Source organism: Bacillus rossius, chromosome 6 (genome assembly GCF_032445375.1).
Source record: "Bacillus rossius redtenbacheri isolate Brsri chromosome 6, Brsri_v3, whole genome shotgun sequence".
In the NCBI taxonomy this organism is placed as follows: domain Eukaryota; kingdom Metazoa; phylum Arthropoda; class Insecta; order Phasmatodea; family Bacillidae; genus Bacillus; species Bacillus rossius.
Window position 1 is genome coordinate 59,882,341 of NC_086334.1, and position 21,515 is coordinate 59,903,855.

The 21,515-nt window shown below is 36.8% G+C and overlaps 1 protein-coding gene and 1 long non-coding RNA gene across 2 annotated transcripts in view; one reads left to right on the plus strand and one right to left on the minus strand.

Annotated features, from left to right (window-relative positions):
* Nucleotides 1-21,515, plus strand: part of LOC134533239 (SOX domain-containing protein dichaete-like) — a 507,415-nt gene that overhangs the window by 405,386 nt on the left and 80,514 nt on the right. The gene's annotated exons all lie outside the window — the stretch shown is intronic.
* On the minus strand, nucleotides 1,211-6,300 carry LOC134533238 (uncharacterized). The gene is made up of 2 exons (XR_010075274.1): nucleotides 4,369-6,300; nucleotides 1,211-2,125 (listed from the first exon to the last, which is right to left on the minus strand). It is a non-coding gene; the product is annotated as an uncharacterized LOC134533238 (long non-coding RNA).

Here is a 21,515-nt window from a genome sequence, read left to right on the forward strand (position 1 = left end):
ACCCTCCCCTCACAGAGCTCGAGCCCCATCGAGCTACCTCAAAATTACAAATTGTCTTTTTCCATTAAACCATAACTATAAATTCCTCATTTCACAAAAATAATAATTTTCTTAGTTCCTTGCTGTCTGAACATACATCTAGATTCTGCATAAGATTTATTTTAAAACAACAAGTATTCATAAAATTAAATGTAAAACTTTTATCTGGTTTGTTCTCACAGGAACCTTCAGAGGCTCGAGTTCTCAATTCTAAAAAAATTGTTCTGTTAGTGAAGCTCTCTTTACAAATTAAATTACTGTTCTTAGTTTCTCAGTATTCGTTAAACAATGTGCAAATTCTTGATAATTATTATTATTATTTTTTTTTCGGTTTCCGTTTATTACCATACTTCTTTCGTTCTTCAAAAAAAATTAAGTGTCCTTACAGTGTTTCAATTAATTAAACTCTTATCTCGTGAAGGTTGGTGCAACTCCTCGAAGTCAGTGTTGTCGAGAAGAGTAGCTCCCTGGGCTGGCCATCAGCAAACACCACTCAACTCCAACAGCTACTGGACTGGCTTCCAGGGCAGCTCACAACTTCTCCCCACATCTGCTTCGGAGTTGTGCCATCCTCATCACGAACAGATTACAATTCTGAAACATCATCAACAGGCATTACCATCACGCCTGACAAATACAAAACTAACTACTAAACTGCAATCGATGGGCAAGGATGCAAACACACAAAAAAATAAAATTAATTAATTCAACTGCTAACATAAATTATCCCACCCTTAGCATAATCTAATCAGGCAAATAATTTGATAGGAAAAACTTAAGGAAGGGAAACATGACCTCCAATGATTTTCCCTACCTCTTGAGTCTTGATCTTCTCTATACAGCAAATAGTCCCCACGAAGTAACTGGGTTGAAGGTCAGTTCACATGACCCACCCATAACCTCTTCTACTCTTCTTTTCTTCTGGGGGCAACCACAATGCCCACCAATCTCTCTCCATGGTGCCGAACCAGCTATCCCATGAGAGTAAACAACGTAGTCAATAGGAGCGCAGAGGGGAAACACCAATCTCTGGCTTGTCGAGTCATAAAACTGCTTTATCTTCTTCTTCTTCTGAGTAAAAATATCTGACTAACCTTGCTTCTATTCTTCCAAACAGTAAAAGTTCATCAGGTATCTTCATGAAAGAAACATTCTAACTAATAATTCTTCATTTTTCTTCTTCTTTATTTCTGTTAGTTGTAATAGAAGGCCATGTTAGGGAGGTTATAGGGAAAAAGAGTGGCCAATTCCCACCCCATCACCCACCTAGATCATGACTAATTAACTTTTAAACTTTCTATTTGAAACAAATAAAAAAAAACATTTTTTTTTATTCAAACTTTTAAACTATAATTACTTTTACTTCATAACCTCAAAAGCTAATCAATAATTCTAAATGAAATTGTGATTTACTGCATCCTTGTTCCATCCGATCTGTTTGTTTATAACCTTTCTTGTAAAGTATAAAATTTTCAAACATTACTAATTCAAAAAAAAATTAAATTCTGGTGTCCTTTGAGTTACAATTAACTTTACTATTTCTTAGCTTGAAATAATTTAAGTTTTCAGAACTATTTCATTGTCTAATTCACAACACTTAAAAATCAACTCAAAACAACAAATCATCAAAATCAATAAGATCATCTGACCTACCTATCAGTACTGTGAACTTGAACTGTTCGTACACATTTATAATAAGCTATTGTATTTAAATTCCAACCTAAATAAGGTTTTAAAAAAAACTACTAATCCCTCTGTAAATTAAGAAAATTAACTTTAAAAATTAAACTTAAGGTATTAGTTCTTTTTGACAGCTACCACAACTCACTAGTTCCATTACATTACTATAACCTAAAAAGTTCTGTAAATAATGTTTATAACAAAAAAAAACTCCAGTTACTGTCTTCCATAAAAAAAAATAAAACTTTACATGACCTTATTAATCTCCACTTGTAAGTCCATGGCTGCCAGCTTTCTCTTCTCTTGAATCTTCAGTCTTGGCTCTTGTTTCAGTGATCTTGTATCTTGTCTCTCGAACTCTTGTCATCTTGTAAACTGGACTGCTGCTCAGCTCATCTTAAGGAATCTGTAACAGTTTCAAAAATACATGTTAATTTAAATTACATAATTCCTGTTCTTTGGTCCTAAAAAAAAAATTGTATTATTAGTACACATTACCCTGAAACAACATTATTATTCATTGTTTATTACTTAAAAAAAATGCTTTACCATAAAATCCTTTTTTGTTCTTTTCATTAGGCCTATTTATTTTCCTTCTTCTTAATTAAATTCTGCTTCAAATGTTAATCCTAACTTAAGACCTACCATCTATTTATTATTCATTACCTACATTATTTATGTTACCCTAAAATTCCCATAAGTTTCTAATACTTCCTATCAAAGACATTCTCTCTAAAAAAAATTTACTTGTGACTCTTAACTTAACAAACTTAAAAAAAACTTTTACACTAGACTTAACTTATTATTCATTCTTAGTTACTAAATTTCTATTTGTAAACTTTAGTACTTACAAACAAAAACTGCCTATTTCTCTCTACCTCTTAATCTCTTTCAATTATTACAATAATAATGTTACCTTGCATCTTTAAACTTTCTTCTTTTCAATTAAATTAGACATCTCATAACAATAAAAATTCTGCCTATACTCTTCTTATGGGTGTACAAACCAACAACAAAATTTCAAATTCTCAAGTTTCCTTATATTTAAATTATGCAATGCACATAACCTCTGTGGTGCCTGTACCCTTTTAGGCCTACCACCTTCTCCTCTCACAGCATGACAACTCTTATTCCTCGGGGTCTGTATTCACTGTTACAAATCAAATATCTCAAAAAAAATTAAAAACAAATTTATTATTTTAAGAAAACAAAAATTTACATTGAATTTACTATGGAGCCTGGAAATCTTAATGTCTCACAGCAGCTAACATGACTAAATCCCATGGAACCCCAGGTTTACATAACCTGTGCCCAAAAATTTAAGAATACCAGGCTTTCTCTGCACTGGTTTTACAGCATCACACACTATTTAGGGCCCCTGATCTGCCATCAGTCCCAAGGAGTTTTCCCACAACCCCTCTCTACACAAGCGCCTACCGCATTCCTCTCAATTGGCTATCGGTTTTACGGCATTCTTTTGGGATCCGACCATCAAGTTAGGGCTAATCGAACACTAAACCTCCATACTTCCAAACTAATGTAAATCAATTAAATTTTCTCTGTAAATTCTAAAAATCAAAAAAAATTATTCCAACATGCCAAAGAAACTTCCAAAAAAAATTCATAATCTTATCTTCAAACCATTAAAATAAAAATAAATAGATTACTCTGTTTTCTCCTTAATAACTGTAAACTGTCAACAAATATCATGTCGTAAATTTTAACTATGCTTACTGACTCTTAATCATAAAATCTCATTTGTCCTAATTAAAAACAACCGATTTCCTTAAAATCTCACTGTATCTCTCATACTCAAACTTCACTGGTTGAATATCTCAATAAATTCAAAAACAATTATCTAAACTCTTAAAGAAACTCCTCCCCAATTATTCAAATAAATTACTTCACCTTATTTTATTTCATTACTTAAAACACCTTACTCAAAAAAAATTAATTAATTATCTAGCTATCTTCCATTATTATTTATTTACCGAACAAAACTTTCTCCTAAATTAATTTAGTAAAATTCAATTTCACATTAGGCAAGTACACTAACTCTCTACAGCAATGTTTCTCATTTCCCTCCTTCCTAACTGAATCCAATCTTACTTAACCTCCAGGGAATTTACCTCACAAAATAACCAAAAATTTCACTGTAGTGCCTATCTGCTATAGGCCCACTACACAGGGGGCTCTAACCCCACCAACAAACTTCATTGAAATGGTACCCTATCCCATACAGGATAGCCACTTCGGTACTACCATGGGGAACTCCTGCCCCAAACTACTCACAACTCTCAGGATTCTCCTAACCCTTAATTCACGTAGCCAGCCCATCTCCTATGGGTCTGCTCTACAATCCCTACTTCCCAGGGACACAACACCTCACCTTAGGGTCCCTCGCCCTAAAGAAAACATTAATTTTGTCTCTCTGTTCCCTTGGAGTAAATTCCCTCTACACACAAAATCTAGCCTTCCCAGTTTTCTCAAAGCTTATCGATTTTATAGTGTACCTCCTTAATAATGTTTACAAATCCCAAAAAAATATTTTTAAAACCGAGGTAGAATTTAACTAACAAAAACATAAACAACTTACAACTAAACACTTCTAGCCTATACATCATACACTTCTTAAAATAAATTACTTACATACTGAAAGTTCCTCTTCTTCTAAAACACACTTAAATTTAAATTTATTTAACCAATAGTCTATTTTCTTATCGCTAAGTTACCGTACAGCTGATCAAAACAAGGTCACGGCCGTCCACGTCTCTGTACGTGCTCGTGACGTCACCGAATTCCATCAGGTGCGCCAACCCTCGCTTGCGGTTCCTCCGTTCTCCGCTAGGTCTCAGCACCTCCCCGTCACGTGTTCATTCTGCCACGTCCACTGACGTGTCGTTCTGAAACAACTCTCAACATTTTTCTAATTAAAACAAAACATCACTATAAATTCTATAACTCTCTTTTACATAAACTCTCGTTTTCTCTTTAATTCCTTTCTAACGTTTATCCTTCCCTCGACTGATTTAATTCGTACGTCTCGTCTCCTACGCGCACGACAGCAAAACAAACTTCACTTGAAAATAATTCCTATTTACGAAAAAAACTTTATTTTAAATTTTAACTCTCTTAACCTACAATCTTAAAATTAATTTCAATTAAATTAAACCACTTGCATTATCTCTATTAATCATTTAAATTATAACGTATTCTCCTCACGTAAAAATCCCTGATAAACTCAACGACTTAAAACAACTTATCACTATAAACTTTATCCTTACAAGTATACTCAAATAAACATCTGTTACGTCAAAAAAAAAATCTCAAAGACTTCCTCCACTATAGACTAAAATTCCGTAATCCTCTCCTCAAGTAAACTCTTAATAACCTGCTATCAGAAGCTGAAACTAACTTAATAATAAACATAAAAATCTACCTCTCTCTCTCCAGAAATAGAACCTATCCGGCGAACTCTACCATTTCTGTCACGATCCACCTTCAGAGGGGGGGGGGGGGGCGAGAATCGTAGCTCTTTACATAGAAACAACTCGCTTGGCATCAACTAGTCTTAACTTCATAAAATACTTTACTGTACCTAGGATCATAGGTTCGTCATCCCGTACAGGATGTCTGGTGAGAGCTGAACTAAGGAGATTTTGCAAAATAACATAATACTTAATTAAAATTATTTTATTCTTAAAGTCAAATACTCAACATCATTTTAAAGAACATTTAAATAGCGGGATTACAATTTAAAACAATAATCTCTTTACTTCCTTAACGATTGAACGACCTTACAAGAGAGAGAATGAGAGAACTTCACTAAACACTTCCCTAGTCCTTCCGAATACCTCAAATCATAATTAATACTTAAAATTAAAACAAAGATAAGTCCATACTCACATTTTCCGAAAAGCCTTTCTTGATCGATTACTTTAAAAAAATAACGTAGGGGCCTCTCCTGCCCTTGAAATCCCGAACGAACATTACATTTTAAAAACTATGACGCGTGACCCCTGACGAGGGCCATAGCCTCCGCCCGAAAGCTTGACGACTACATTATGACCTAACTTAAATTAAACGACTCGTGGCCTCTGGCGTCGACCATAGCTTCCGCCCGAAAGCCTGAATTCCTACATCACGAACGAACTAACAACTCGTGACCACAGGTGAGACGCATAGCCTCCGCCTGAGTGAGCCCCGAGTCACCACTCACTTGCGCTTAAATTCGCGCGCCCTGCCGCGCCTACCATAACAAAAGCTCGTTATTGAAGTCAAATTTACTAAACAACTAACTAGAACATCTGGGAAGACTACCCCCCCTCTACCCCAATGTGCAGGCCACACCGCGCGGCTTGTTACGACAGCGCGCCCCAGTAACTGCGGCCCGTGGCTGCGCCAGCGCGCGGCCAAACAAACAAACAAAATTCTGCAAGCCCGCAGCGCGCCGCGCCGGCCCCGTGCCCCAATTACATGGTCACGCCACTTGCGCTGACGAGTGAACAGAGCAGCCAGCCCAGAGTCCCGTCAGTAAAGTCCCTAAATTTGATTTCAACAACCCTGCAAAATTTCAACCCGCGACAGTATTATAAACAGAATCGAAGGTGAAACAATGACATACAAATCTATTGATTCAGTAGTGCACCAAAATGAAGCAGTGAACTTTCCAACGGAATTTCTCAATTCACTCGATGTTCCAGGATTACCACCACATATTTTGAATTTGAAAATTGGTGTGCCAATTATATTGCTTCGAAATATCTGTCAGCCTAAATTATGTAATGGTACACGATTAGTAGTTAAAAAATTAATGGATAATCTTATTGAAGCAACAATTTTGATTGGACTTCATAAAGGTGAAGACGTATTACTTCCACGAATGCCACTTATTCCGACAGATATGGCGTTCGAGTTCAAACGACTTCAATTTCCAATACGCCTTGCGTTCGCTATGACCATCAATAAAGCACAAGGACAATCTTTGCAAGTGTGCGGTTTGAATTTAGAAAATGAATGCTTCTCTCATGGACAGTTATATGTCGGGTGCTCCAGAGTCGGTAAACCATCTGATCTATATGTTTATGCAAAAAATGGGAAAACAAGGAATGTAGTCCTTCCATTAGCTTTACAATAAAAATATTTAAGCTAAACACATTTTTATTTCTTCTATTACATTCCACAGCCATGCACAGAAAAATATTAAATTAAACAATGAATTAATATTAAACTGTGCCACAGCAAAGCGTGGCCGGGTTTAGCTAGTATATATATATAATGTTATTAAAAATGTATTTCCAGTGACCAGCTTTAAGCCATGTTCCTTGATTTAACAATATCGTGTAATACCACTGCGCCATCAGGACTAATAACAGTTGAAAGGGAGAATATGTATTATTATTATTATTATAATCCCAGTTTTCTTACATTGTTTTAATACTTGTGATTACTTTTTACTGTGACTGTTTTAGTTAACCATATATATGCGAGGGTAGTTTCACTATCGAAAAGTTTCATTTGAACTCCAATACGTTTGGTGTGTACCCTAATTTTTATGAAAGTGTCTATATACAGGTTTATGTTGCCAAACGTGGGTCCGCCATCTTTGTGTCACATTTCCATTCATCGACTTCCGTTCCATTTTCACGAAAATACGCCCATGAAATGCCTTTACAGAGAGCTAAGATGTTTACACATCGAAACAACTTTTTTTTAAAAAGCCCCCAATTCATATTTTGTTGATGTAGACCCCACCAAGTATTTTGTAGCGACAATAAAGTAATTATCTAGTCTTCATAAAAAATTTATAACTGAAAATAGAAATTAGCTGTCACTATCAAGTTATCACACGTACACTAAACAATTTTTTTTTGATACTACAAAGTGTTTATTAGAGTCGTATTTGCAGAAATATTTTCTAGCAGCCACAAAATAGTTTTTTCCAGTGAATTCGGCTCTCAAAAGTGGTTTCAGTTGGAGTACCTGGCTACTGGGCGCGTCTGGAAACTTGCCGTGTGCAGATATCGCCCACGTGGCAACTACGTGGGTTCATCTCCACACGCATGCTTGTTTGGCATGGCAGGAGGCGATCACGTGACAGGCTTTGAGTGGAGGACACACAGCACCCGAAGCACGCGTGACAATTTTTTTCTGTCACGCCACGATATAGGCGCTCGCCGAAACGGCTTATCTTGGAGTCAGTGGTTATCGACTTGCGAAGTTTCGTGAGCTTGAAAATGATTAAAGGTAAACTGATAACTCTTAAGATTTTGGTATGCGCAATCTTAAAACTGCCCAGCGCAGAAGATTTCTTATGAATTCCATCTGGCGTTCCATCGGGTTACTTTGCAGGTGACGAAAAAAGATAGATTACTTGGAGGGTACAAACTAATAACACGATACCAACACTCTGTGTCAGCATGGTTTCCGACAAGTAACGACTTCTCTCCTATGTCACCACGTCTCCCTTGCTCTAAGTGAAGCGAACGATGTAGCAACATTTGCAACATCCGAGCAACAAGTTAAAAATAAATAAAAAAGTTTCCTTAAGTTCACAACCAGCCTATTACATTTTTTTTTACTTTTTAAAATACCATGAAACAAAATTTTCATTATAAAAAATATATAATTTAAGGCAAATATGCTGTTATTCCAGAAAAATGTCTTTGAAATCACCAAAAACGTCACTTTAAATATCAAAAAGCTTATTTCCGTATTTAAATGCGATATTTGGACCGGGATTTATCAGAACGTTTTCGGAGATTTCACGAAACATGACAATCCCAGTATTGTGTCAGTGATCAACAATATACGATCTGTCTCAATAAACCTGAAAGACTTGAGCGTCCACAGGTGACCCATTAAAGTATTATTTTGACAAGGTCCATCACTTTGGCCACTTGTCACGCCCACTCATGCACTCGCTGGACAAACATACTTCTGTTGAACATTAGTCAGACTCACCATCAGAATAGATAAAACAAACATGAACTGAAATTTAATTAAAAGTATGAAGTTAGATAATTCTAAGATAAAAAAATGCGGGTTTTATTAATTGTGAACAGGTTTAAGATTCTTAATGTTTAGAATAATTGAGACATTTTTGTTTTATGAAGCGATTGAAAGTTTCGTCTAAAGAGAATACCACGTAAGCTGTTGTGAAAACAGAGCCAGCGTTGTGTTTATCGTAACCCTGGTGTCTTGCTACCCACCGGTATCCACTCGTGGCTCTGGAAACAAGAAACTGTTGTGCTTCGCTGTCCGCTCAACCTGCACGTACTTAATCTTTCAATTTGTCAGTCCCGCCGGCCTTCGAACCATAGCAACTCACGTTCATTCGTCGGGCGTGTTCGCTCTCTAGCTGCACGGCCTTCTCCTTCTCCTGAGGTTTGAAAACCATCGTCTGATTGGTTTCATTTCATTTGTAAAATATAACAAAAAGTTAACTTAACTTTTTATAACTTATAATCACAAATGTAAATATACATTAGCTACGCACTAAGGGGGTTAGAATGAACTTTAAAACTCTGCAAAGCATAATTTGGCCTTATTATAGTTCATTTTGATAAAGTTAAAGTTACTATCTTGGGCTTGGCTACCTGTATCCACGCACCAATCATGTGATTGACTATGTAATAACTTAAAAAATATGTATTTTTAATAAGTAGTCAATTTAATTGGCATTCAATCTACAACTCAGTGTGCGTACAGTAGGCAGTACTTGTGAATCAGTGTCCATATTAGTGACAATGAAATTTATTATTACCCATACGGTCAGGAAATTTTTAAAAAAAGTTTTAAACCATCAGCTTTCAGCTGTAGGTCATGTTGTTGACCAACTGAGAAAAAGGCAGCTTTTTTTTATTAAAAATAGTTTTATTTTAATACACAACCAATTGATCCTTTTTTTGTTTTATTTGTGTAACTTCTGCTCATAACGTTAGTATGATTCAAAATTTTCCAGCTTTTTGGTCTGTTGAATGGACAGAAGTTATTGTGCTTAGTTCTTATATGTAGCAAAATGACACATAAATAACTGAAAACTCTCTAAGTTGTGGTTATGAAAGGGTTTAACTAAGTTGGCTTCAAGCTTCGAGCGCAGGCTTCATGCTAAGGTTTCCTTGACATTGAATTTTGACCTATATTTGATACTCCAATCAATTACAGATAATTTAAATGCATAACAGTGGTTCACATTTCAAGCTTCGGCACTGTAAACTAGTTAATTATATGTTATTTAATGACAGATTTTGATAAAATTATACGAGACAACAAACTACACTAAACACTTTTTTTTAAAGATGGTCACTCAATGATAAACATATAAAAATAAATTCAAAATTATTTATTTTATAATTATTATCAATTACAAAGTTTGGTATGTTAAAAATTATGCATAAGATTATATAGAATGTTCACTTTTACAAGGTTTTGAATTATTTATCTATGCTAAGTATTAGCAAAAAAATACAAAATAACTGTTTTTTTATAATTTTGATGCAAATCTCCATAACTACTTGGATTTGGTGCAAAACATTATACACATATTATTTACTGGCTCACTAATCGACAACATAGTTAAAGATAGGACTTTCTATCGAGGGTAGCTGTATGCTTTGCATCAGCGAAGCCGCGGGTGTTTAATTAGTAAGTTATTTGCAGTGGTTATTTTCAGAATTAGCAGAAAGAAAGAAATACTTAAAATCATCTTTTTACGCAAGCTTTTATAAATAAGTTTTTTTTTCAGATTTGTGTACCTAAAACCTATTGCGGGAGCAAAGGTGGTTCAGTAAGACCTTTTTTTATCAGCTATGAAAGTGAATAAATTAAAGTGTTCTCAAACATAACTGCGCCTAAAAAAACTGTTGTAAATAATCACTGCATTTGATATCATGTGTTTTTGACACCTCGGGTGTCGTGTTATGCAACATTAAACCATCATCAATGCTATGTTGCCTTGCCGCAGAGATAGAAAGACAATAAATAACAAATTATAATAACAAGCTTCTCCAAGTCCATAATACGGAAATAAATCTGACAACTTAGAAATTCTGGGAGATCAACATTAAATCGAACCTAAAAGCAATGATTTAGACAACAATTTATAGTGTCTTTGATAAGTAAACCAGCCCTTAATAGCTCAAATTTCATCTCCAGAATAAGAAAACCTTTCAGTTTAAAACGAAATAAAACATCCATGCTTATAAATACCCTACGTAATTTCCTGATTACTGTAGTTTTTGGCAATATTCTATTTCAGAAATCATCTTACTCCGACTGCACATCTCTCATGTAAAGACGAGCTGTCTTGCAGCATGCGCCTGCAAGACGGGCAACTCGCAACCCATCCAGGTGGGGTAGGTAGCGTGTCTTTAGGCTGAAACGCGTTGCTACTTCATCAGCAGCCTCAGTATCCCAGGTACATACGGTTCCACCGTGAAGTGCCATAATTTTACAACATGCATGTACCTACTCAAGTAACTTCGAACTCATCCCGTTGCACGGTGCGACAAAACAACATTTTTTTTACCGGGAACTACCTGCGAAAGTGTTAAGACGTTATGAGTATTTCACAGACTTTGGTAGAAGCATAACTGTTTAATTCTGCCCGCAGCCCTCTGCAGCAGGGTTGCGGACGTCCGACCAGCCAGGCTGTGCATTGCTGGACCTCGGGTGGACGACAGGCAGGCTGCAGGGTGGTAGGTAGAATCCTCCCCAGGAGGAGGTCCTCTGGAAAGGCAACACGGTCGACGGGAGAGGACGAGCGGAGAGAAAGTGTTCCGCCCCGACCTAACATTTACACCCCTGACAATAAATAAAGTTGTATTTCCCATAGCGCCCCTCGAGCCAGCGGCGGGCAGGCACTGCTCCGACCACGAAGCCGCGATATTTATTGCCTTAATGTTTTCAATGTTGTCTTAATTAGACGGCGGAGAGGGTGGGGGGGAATATAGATTTATTAATTATAGGTTTGGCCGCGCGCGGGGCGGCGCGGGGAAAGAAATCCGCCGGGGAGATCGTGGCGCGGATACTCGGGTGATTTATACGGCGCATGCGCGGTCGTGAGGCCGGCGAGTCGCGGGCCGACATCTGAGGAGCGCGCGCCGCCGCGGATACCGCTCCGTCGATAAGCATCGATCCTCGCAGGGCAACGCACACGACCCTCGGCCGCGGCCGGCTTTCCCGCGTGTCCTTCCCACTGCGCTTCGCTTGGTTTGTCTCTCTCTCTCTCTCTCTCTCTCTCTCTCTCTCTCTCTCTTCCTCGGCAGCTGTCCTCGTTGTCGCTGGTCTCTGCGCCTCCAGACGCCTCGCTCACTCGGCGAAACAAATGTCCTTACTTACTGCAACAATCCCACTGACATCGGGAATGCGACAGGTTGTGTGCGCGCATGCTCGTGCCACTCTGCTCGTATATAGTTGCTTTAGGTCCTGCAATAGGACACGTGGTCTTATTCATCCCGGGAAAAAAAATTGATAGTTGCAAAATTTTGATTCTTTTTGATGGTTTTTTTTATATTTTTTGTTGATGCAACTGGCATTTCATTGTTTGATTTTTTTTTTTTTCATTAGAAGCGCGGCAGTGGCGTACCCACGAGGGTCTGCCTGTGGACTGCTGCAGCGAAGCTCCGGTACTTCAGCTAGTATAATATATTGCTCAATTCATTACATGTTATATGTAAGAACACAAATTGTGTACACCAAATAAAATTTACAGCTAAATGTATGAGACAAATTTTGTTGGTTTTATTTATTTATTTTCCTAGAATCAACGATTTGGTTCAGTCAACGTTATACAATCTATATTTGACCATACACAAACAAATATTTTGTTTAGGTAATTATCAACCAACTTTTCGGAGAAATTTACAAAAAAAAACTTTTTAAAAATTACTTATTAATATACTGAATCATTCAAACGATTTACGATTTTGGTTATGTTATTGTTCGGTGCAAAAATATGATTTACACTCAACAGTAAGCCAACGATTTCAAATTGACTGCCTGTCTTGAAAAACCGTAATTGACGATCCAAAAATTAAAAAAAAATTAAAAAATATATATATTGACTGTCTAGATCGATTACAGTCCTTGGTTCGATATTTTTTCGATGTAAAAACAATTATTTTTTTCTTTCCACAATGACTACTAATTTATTTAACATTATCTTTTGACGAGATTATTAATCATACTTGCTATGATCATAGTCTGTATTCAAGATAACTTTCCGACTGAATAAATATGTTACTGTTGTTATACCTAGAAATTTAAGTCAGCAGTATGCTGCAATCTAAAACTACTACAGTTACAACTGTAAGCATATGAGGTCTTTTTATTCAATGCGAGATATGTCTTTCAACCAATTATATCCATAAAGGACGAGGTTCTACTAATTGACAGGCCTTTAACACGAACATAATTGAGCATTCTTAGCGAATGCTTTAAGGTGTATTACAAGTATGTAGGACAAATTATACGAATCACAAGGCCAATACAGCAAGTTTTAGGCTTACTATTGGACCATGAATTTTTCTTTACGCTTACTACAGGACCAAGATTCCCTGGACTTTAATACAATATTCGTCAATACTTGAAATGCCTAGTGAAGTATATGGAACAAAAGTTTAGAATCACGATGCCTTCTTTGTCAATATTAAATTTCAAATAAGAACAAGTAAAATTCAATGACTAGAACCAAGGCAAAACCTTTCCGAGACACAACGCCTGCTTTGCGGAATTAATCAACATGCTTTACTCTTACGAAAAGACCTATTAAAAGCATACAAAACAAGAGTCCCCAAACTGTCACGCCTACCATGGAGATTGTATTCGCTGCGATTTAATGCAACTACAGAGCCAACTAATTGCCATGCCTTTCAAACCAGTCATGACTAATGTCAAGTGTATACGCCAAGTGTTTCCATACACGAGACCTACAGTGTGGGCACAACCCGATGTGCTTAACGATTACTTTAAGCTATATTACAAACATATTGACAAAAATATATACGAATCACAGGGACAAAACAATAGAAAAATATATAAATATTTGCCAACCATATTCGGACATAGTTTTAACTCATGGCTCCAATTCTTCATTTGCATTTCACCAAAACTGGTTTCAATAGCTCAAATTGGATTCAACTTTTTCAGTTGGTACAACTGCTCCAATTATATTTGGCTCCAACTGGTTTCAATGACTCCACTTGCATTTGGCAGCAACTGCTCTAATTGCTCAAACTGCTCGAACTGCTCCCATTCCAACAACGTTTTTTCATTTGCTCCAAATTTTCTAATTTCTACAACTGCTCCAACTATCTGTTATTGCTCCAACTCAACCAATCGCATTTCTTCTATACTGCAATAACTACTCCAATTGCTCCAACTGCTCCCACTGTTTAATTGCTCCAATTGCTCCAATTACTGCGAAAGGTTTCAACAATATTTTGATTCCAACTAGCTTCAAATGCTACAAATGCATTAGGCTCCAACTATCTTCAAATTCTCCATTTGAATTATTTTGCTCCAACTAGCTTTAAATACTTTAATTGGCTTTTGCTCCAACCGCTCCAGTTACATTTGGATCCAACTATCTCCAGTTGCATTAGACTCAAACAATCTTCGAATGCTCAAGTTGTGTTTGGTTCTAAATAGCTATAAATGCTCAAATTTTGTTTATGTGCCGATGGCCGTGTGGTTAAAGGCGAACGTTTTCCATACCAGAGATCCAACCTGTCACGTTAAAATATCATTTCTTCTAATGTTTTATTTTCTTTAGAAAATAAATTAATAAGTTGTAAGAGTCATAACACTGGTAGGTAGGTAATGGGAAATTACTTTACGTGTATTAGACATAGTGACGCTGGAGCACTCTAGGAACAAACAGCAGAAATAATATGGTGACATCCAGCAGAAGAAAACAAAATGGCGGCCACCAGCAAAAAAAATGGTGAACTACATCTGACAAGACAAGATGGCGTCCTAGCACGAAACAAAATGAAGGCTTCCATCGGACGCAAACAAGATGGTGGAAATTTCTTGAACCCAAGATGGCGGGTGGGGTCAAGATTATACGTTATGGCGCCCGAATTAAAGTTCAAGGTCATCCAAGATGGTGGCTTGAAGGCAGCTCACACCACCTCGTAACAACTCGCCCAGAACTGTTTCAGGACATACTATTATCTACTACTGATGTTCAATTTATATATTGTGCAATAGAATAAAAAATCTTAGACAAATAGTGATATATAAACTTAAAAAAATTAATCCAACATTAAATTAACGATTATAATATTGCTACTGAAATTTACTTTGAAATGTTTGGCTCCTTAATATTTCTTAGCGTTTAAATATTTGGGGTCGTAACATAAATTTATATAGCAATAGTAGGAAAAATTATAATTACGAAAGATTTTTTAACTTTTTTAATGACAATGAAAGTGTATTTTTAGTTAGCAGTGGCTCCTATTTATGGCCATATATTTTTCGCAAAAAATTTTGAACGCTCATTAGACTGCAATAAGGTATACCAACGCAAGCGATTCCTTCTTTGAAATTGGTAACCGTCTGCAAGTGAAACAATTGCCTCATTTGATCGGGCCATTCAGGGCACGTTTTCATCCACACTGATTGGCTGTGATTCGTGAACCAACAGTATACATGAACCTGAAAGAAACTTAAACAATCGTGAAACACCGATGATGCTACAGTGTTTTAATTCTCAGTTAGTCACGAAAAACTTTCGCGAAAACACGCGCCCTTTCTGATATTTAAACAACTACTGGTTGTGGCAACTAATTAATCTTAAAGTAGGCTAATGTGTAAATGGGAAGCTATGTTTTGTTACGAAATTCACATTAATAAAAGAACTTACTATAAATGGTTTATTGTTATATACGGAGAGCTTGCTAACGAGGAAAATAGATAATGCCAAACTACAACACTTCACCCGTTCTTCTGCAACCGAGGTTTCTTCAGCTATCCGCGTATCTTATCTTCACAAATTAAGTATTACGTTCTTATTTAGAGTGTCTTTACAGGTGATAAAATATAGCTATTTAATGTATCACAACTAGAATTTTTAATGGGAGATAAGAAATAGCGAAAAAATATATGAATAAAATACTTTTAAAAAACATATTTTAAATGAATCCATTTCCCAGTCCATTGATAAACTCAACAAAAACAATTGCATATCATACAGATATAATTAATTTCTTTAGTAAAAAAACAAGCCTTTACAGACAGTAGATAAACATTATGAGTTAATATCTTTATGTCAAGTACTATTGTGTTAACTGAAAAATACCTGGCGAGAACAAAATACAAATGACGACAGATCCTTCCTCCATGGAAGCCACCGACAGACAGACCTCCCACCACTAATGCCAAGGTATATATTTCGCCGGCTAGTATGACGTCACGTCCGCCATCTTGTTTTCGTCTGCTGGAGGCCGCCATATGGTTTTCGTCTGCTAGAGTCCACTGCTGCCATCTTGTTTTCGTCTGGTAGATTGCGCTGCCGCCTTAATAGTTTAATTTTCACTCCATATAGTGCATTAATTATTTATTGTCAGAGCGTCCACCATATTGACATTTGGCCGCAATCTTGGAAATTTGTATTTATTTACCTAGAAATTCGGAAAAATTTCAAAATTCATCAAATAAGCATCAATTAATTCATTCATTCGATCGATTACTGTACTTGGTTTGATCTTTGCTCGGTCCAAAAAAAAGGGTAATTTTAGGTTAAAAAAATACTCTTATTTAACCAAATATGGCGGCGAGTCCTAAAAGCAGCTTACGTTTCTAGTCTACCAGCCTCCGGTAAGTTGGCCGCATCTTGGAAATCCATAATATTTGAACTATATATTCGGAAAACATTCCAAAAATTTTTTTAAATAATCACTTATTACTGTACTAATTTATTCGATCGATATTCTTCCTTGGTTAAATCCATGGTTTATGAAAAAACTATACATTTAATTAAATATCACATCAATCGAACATAAATGTGACAGGTTCAAAGAAAGTTTTTTATAAATATAATTTATTACATAGATCCTAGATTTCTACAGGAATACTTACTTGCTAAAGTTAGCAATCTTATAAACATTTAGTTCTGCATTGGCTTGAACTGACTAATTCTTAGCTCCAATCGGTTTACTGAAGATAGATACCAGCCAGATCCTTTTCCTATGTAGTCTTTTTCTTCCTGGCAGAGTTTCTTGATACTGTGTTCAACAGACTGCTTCACACTGGCGGAATTGTAAATGGGAGTATTCACTCTCTTTAATGCGCGCTTCTTCATTTTGACCTCGAATGTAAATGGTTTGCCATATACACAGTCCAGTAAAATCCATAGTTTCTACTTCATCTGTAAGCTGATTATGTTCTGCTTGATATCATCAAGAAAAGCGCAGATGTCTTTTGATTCAATAAATGTATTTAGATGACAGTAGTCTTTCAACATTCCGCGAAATGCATATTTCGACAAGTGGAATCCGTTATAATTTATGTGTAATGTACCAAGCACAGTCTAATGCTTAGATTCATGTCGAGGCCTCATCGCATTCGGTTGCTGAACATCTGTTTTTGTGCTTATACGCATACGAGTTTTCAATCTAAATCTAGGAGTCAAAATTTCTGCCGGTAGTTCAACAGTAGGCACACGGAATTCACCTTTACATTTTTTTTTTTTCGCATGATGCCATCGCAAACTGTCAATATGTGTAAACCAAACATGGCACTCATCGCAGCGAAACTTCGTATGAGAAATATTCTTTACACATGCTCTGCTCATGTCTTCGCGCATTATAGGAAAATGCGAACCACATATCACAGTAGCTGCAAGGATGTCTAGTTGATAAAGACGAAACTTCAGACCCGAGCCAGATGATGATGATGTAACTGATGTAGTACTAATTCCCGGTGAACTATTAAGCACATCAATCAATCGCTGTTGTAGAGAAACATTTACTTTCTGCCGAGCAGCAGGGCCTTTGCATGTCTACAAGTGTCTTTTCAACTTATAATGTCTTGTAAATTGCTTGCGACATTGATTACAGCCGAACGTTTTTACGAGGTAGATTCTTAGCACATACTCTCTTCTCGTGGCGTCGAGCATTACTGTTGTTTGAGAAGATCTTGTCACAGTAACTGCATCGATGCTCGATAGTTGTTCTCGAATCACCAACCACTGAAATCCCCATCGACGGTGAAAAGTCATTCATCGAGGTTTCCTCTGCAGCCAGCACTATAGTCACTAAGCTCTCTTCTGCCGGTGGTACCACGACTGAAGTCTCCTCTAGCTTTATCGCCGACATTGCCAACGGGATCTGCACCACCATCGTCGACCATGACATCAGGGTCCCCGTAGACGATGGTACAACTTCCATCGAACTCGACTTTAAATATGCCGTCGAGTTCACAACAACAGGTAATTACGCGACTTATGCACCTCATGAGACAAAATAGGTGATCATTACACCACCGCAGCCAGTAAAAAACTGAAAGTCTCACCGTCTGGGGACTCGCTTATATACTCGCAACCGTTCGAATAATATACTATTCAAAACAAGAACAATTTACTATAATGCACGAATCAAAACAACATTCAAAAAAAGGAAGCACATTTGGAAGCAAATTCGATGGGCACACAATACACGCACTGGACACGCACTGGACACGCAATGGACACACAATACACACGGAGGACACGTAGTGTACACACAATTACACACACAGGAAACGCAATGTACGCACAATTACACACACTGGACACACAATGGACACACAATACACGCAATGAACACGCAATGTACACATAATTTTACTTTTTTTAAGCATTTTCACTCAACACTTGAGGTTTTCATTGTATACCTATCTCACCCCCTTTTTTTAATTTGCAACTGAATTTCACGACTAGAACTTGTTCTCATTCATTCCACTGAATTAGTTTTAATTATGAGTTAATAACATTGGAAATTTTGATATTTTACCATACAGATGCAACATCTTAAAGAGGACCACCCTTGAATTTTTGTAATTTATAGTATTAAAAATCTCTTGCAGTTCAGATTTATTTTATTTTTATGGCCTAACATTACATATGACATTCAACTTTTGTTTAAACATTTTTAGGTATTGGGTAAAAAATATTATTTGCCTATATTTAGATAATATAATGTATGTAAACCGTTTATTTACTAAATTGGAGTTTCATGGTTTAAAGGAAAATAGGGAACAAATAATTTTTATTTACTTACGAATGATAAAATAAATAATGAATAATTTGGAACAAAGATTACTTACGGAATGTTAATTCAAAACTGTATATCACACTATTTCATGTTTTCAGTACCTACATGCCAGGATTAAAATAAACTTTGCCTTCAAGGTCATAAAACCTTTAAAATAAGGATTTATAAAAACACTTTATAAACATAAAAAAAATGGTTTTATTATGTATTTACTTAAAAATCATAAATAAAACATGAAATACTGTAAACAATATAACTTTGTATACCCCTGTTGAGCAGACCTTAATTTCAATACAATAAAATAATTTTCTTGCATTTTCTTATCACAAATTTTTTCAACGGATATTTACTTAGGTTAATATAATTGGTTAAAATGTCGTGCAAGTAATAATATCTACGAACACTTGGACGAAATTTTACACACTTAGAGAATATCCGTTGAAAATAATTGTGACAAAACAACAAATGCAAGAAAGCTGTAGTGTTTAAATTACAGAAATAGCCAATTACGAATAGAAATGTCGATAAAATATTAATAAAAAATTAAGCGCAATGCAGCAAAACATCGCGTTATTTCAAAAACGTGGTTTTTACCTGGGCGAGAAAAAAAAACTATTACATGTATAATTGTCCTGACCGTCACACATGCACCACACTTGCAGATAGCCAACAACGTTAACAGGTTTTTTGATGTGTAACATCTTAGCTCGCGGTATACGCCATTTGGTAAGAGTGCTTTCGTGAATGGAATGGAAGACGGCGGTGCATCTGTGGTGCATGGCGCGAACCTAAGTTCGCAAAGCCAAATGTAAACATTGTAGTTTTAACTAATTAATGAATTCGAAATAAAATTTCTGGTCAAAATTCAGGTCAACAGCCGGGGATAATTATTAAAAAAAATATATATTCGCCTTTATCAGAGCTGTTTAATTTAATATTGTTTAATCTTTCACTTTGCAAATCGAATGATTCGCTAGTTGACGTAGCTGTTCCCGCCAACGGTGGTAATGTCCGCCGGCGTAGGTGGAAGGAACGCCTCGCCTGATGTTAAGCTGTGGGAAATGTCGCAACTAGTTTGCAACAGACAATGATTTGAAAAGACACTTAGTAACTTGCAAAAAAAGTTTTTCCCCCGCCGAACGACCGAGATGGCCATTGCAGAAGATTTGTGGTATTGCATTAATGAGTAAGGATTAGATACCTGAAAAATTCGCCGTTTCGATGACCTCTAGGATAGACTCCATGATACTCTATGTACCTACTGGGACAAATTGCACCTGCTCATTGGATACTGACTCGTGACACGCGTCAACTGGGATGCTTATGATTTGATACGTCTTTTTTTGAAGGTTTTTCATTGGCTTAGAGTCCTTCAGATAAACGGTAGTACAATCACTGACTCAGCATAAATGTGTACCAGTTTGGAGTCTAGCCTACCGCGAAATGAACCCGCGAATTTTTCCGGTCTCTAGTAAGGATACATCGACAAAAGCCTATTAGCCAGTTAGCGTTCTCTCGAGGTGCGCGAATATGTGAGGAGAGGGTGTGCCCGGAGAACCCACTATGCTTGGCGTTTCGCTCTGGTAAGTGCCATATTCGGGTAACTCGCGCAGCCGATTCGAGAAGACCTGCCCCACTTGTTGCAATGAAACCAGGCTCAGAAGTCACGGCGCCTGAGTGATGCTGGGGCCAAAATACCGAGCGCGCCACGTGATAGTACAGACCAGTGTGTCAACTTGTCAGCTATACATCGCCAGTGCCGGCCATGCGACTGTAATGACACAGGCGCTGGGCTGTGTAAGTTACGACCGCAATAACACGGAAGGTAGTTACAACGATACGTGTCGAGTGGTGGATGGCATGTTGATGGGATTCCTCGGGAGAAAGTTTGGTTCGTCCCCGCCGTCAGGTACTTACCGTTGCGAAGATGCTGTTGTGGAAAACCAGCGCTGATCTATACATCCACCTGTAAAGGCGCACTCTCAATCATCCGTTGCGTCTGTCAAATATATATATATATACCTTTAGGATTCTGCCAACTAGACATCAAGGAGAAGGAAGTTCATTTACAATGATAGTGCTTCTTAGCTGTCTTAAGGCATATTATCTGACTGAGTAATGGATTTTTTTGTTTGAATTACACCTGATAAAAATATTTTAAGTGTTGATTTAGTAACAGAAATTCACTAACTAAATGAAAATCTAAATAAAATTGCATGTGTCAGCACAAAAAAATTACATGCAGTGATTGTCTTCTTAGGAATAACCAGAAACATTCGGAGTATATAATCAGTTGAAGTCTCACCATCAGGAGCACACGGGAAAAAAATCAACAGAATATTGAAAATAATAACTAGGACTACATGAAAAAATCAAACAGAATATCGACACAAATATTCAAGAGCACAAGGAGAAAACCATCAGAAGTCTCGCTAAGAATGATCAGGAGCAAGCAAAGAACAGCAACAAAATAATGACTAGAATAAGCAGGTGCGCACGAAGAAAACTAACGGGCGTTTTCTTAAATCAAGATCAGTG